Source organism: Saimiri boliviensis, chromosome 12 (assembly GCF_048565385.1).
Source record: "Saimiri boliviensis isolate mSaiBol1 chromosome 12, mSaiBol1.pri, whole genome shotgun sequence".
NCBI classification, from domain to species: domain Eukaryota; kingdom Metazoa; phylum Chordata; class Mammalia; order Primates; family Cebidae; genus Saimiri; species Saimiri boliviensis.
Window position 1 is genome coordinate 80,688,306 of NC_133460.1, and position 2,015 is coordinate 80,690,320.

The following is a 2,015-nucleotide window of genomic DNA, read 5'->3' on the forward strand; positions in this document are numbered from 1 at the left end:
AGACATTTATCATTCTGTTGTTCTTCCTTCATTCCTGATGTGTGAAGCTACTTTCTGGTATCACTTCCCTTCTGTTTAAAAAATGTCCTTTAGCAATTCTTTTAGAGCAGGTTTACTGACAACAAATCTTTGTTTTCTTTCATCTGTTAATGTCTATAATTTCATTTCTGAATGATATTTTTGCAGAATATAGAATTTTGGGCCTAACAGTTATTTTCTCTCAGCACTTAAAAAATAATTTTAACTTTTATTTTAGGTTAAGCGGGTCTATGTGTAGGTTTGTTACATGGGTATATTGGATGATGCTGAGATTTGAGATATGAATGATCCCATTGCTCAGGTAATAAGCATAGTGCCCAACAGTTAGTTTTTCATTCCTTGCCCTCTTCTCTCCCTCTCTGCTCTAGTAGTACCCAGTGTCTACTGTTGCCATCTTTGTGTCCATGAGTACCCAATGCTTAGCTCCCACTTATAAGTGAGAACATGTGATATTTGGTTTTCTCTTCCTGTGTTAATTCCCTTAGGATAATGGTCTCCAGCTGCAACTATATTGCTGCAGAGGACATGATTTCATTCTTTTGTTGTGGCACCCCAGCATGTAAAAAGTCTTGTTCTACATCACTCTGGTCTTCTTGGTTTCTGGTGAGAGATCCACCATACTTTGAATTTTTCATTGTTCCCCTATAAATAATGTTTTGTTTCTCTCTGGTGGTTTTTAGTAATTTTTTTCTCTAGTTTTTAGCAGGTCGTTTTTTTAGACAGTCTTGGTCTGTCCCCCAGGATGGAGTGCAAAGGCTTAATCTTGGCTCACTGCAATCTCCACCTCCTGGGTTCAAGTGATTCTCCTGCCTCAGCCTCCCAAGTAGCTGGGATTACAAGTGCGTGTTAACATGCCTGGCTAATTTTTGTATTTTTAGTAGAAATGGGGTTTCACCACATTGTCCGGGCTGGTCTCAAACTCCTGGTCTCATGCAGCAGTCTGCCCGCCTCAGCCTCCCAAAGTGCTAGGATTACAGCTGTGAGCCACTGTGCCCAGCCTGGTTTTTAGCAGTTTTATGATGCTGTGTGTGGGTATAGATTTCTTTGGGTTTATCCTTGTTAGCACATCTGAGTTGAATCTGTAAGTTTTTGTCTTTTTTCAAATTAGAGGAATTTTCAGAGGAATTGTTTTCCCAAATATCTTTCTGTACCGTACTTTTTCCCTTTCCCTTCAGAGACTCCAATCACATAAGCATTAGACCATTCAGTATTATCCCACAGCTCTCCAAGTCTCTGTTCATTTGTTTCCATCGTTTTTCAGATTGTACTATTTCTATTGACCTACCTTGACCTTCACTTACTATTTACTCTGCCATCTCTGTTCTACTAATGATCCCATCGAATGTTTTTAAGTTTCGTGTTTTTTTTTGTTATAAAATTTCCACCTAATTATTTATGTATTCTATTTCTTTGCTGAAACTTCCTATCTTTCAATTCATTTCAAGGAAGATTTTTCTTGGAGCATTATTTTAATAGCTATTTTAAAGTCTTTTCAGATAATTCTCTGTCATCTTAGTTTTGGTATCTGTTGATTGTCTTTTTTTTTTTTTTTTTTTTGAGACGGAGTTTTGCTCTTGTTGTCCAGGCTGGAGTGCAAAAATGCAATCTTGGCTCACCCCAGCCTTCACCTCCTGGGTTCATGTGATTCTACTGCCTTGGCCTTCCCAGTATCTGGGATTACAGGCATGCATCACCACGCCCAGCTAATTTTGTGATTTTAGTAGAGATGGGGTTTCTCCATGTTGGTCAGGCTAGTCTCAAACGCCTGATCTCAAGTGATCCGCCCACCTCGGCTTCCCTAAGTGCTGGGATTATAGGCATGAGCCACCATGCCCAGCCTGTTGATTGTCTTTCCCAGAGAATTGAGATTTATTTTTGTTCTTCATAGGCTGAGTAATATTGGATTATATCTAGGGCAATTTTAATATGCTATATGTTAGATCTGTGTGTTACTTAATCTTTTGGAGGCCAGGCAC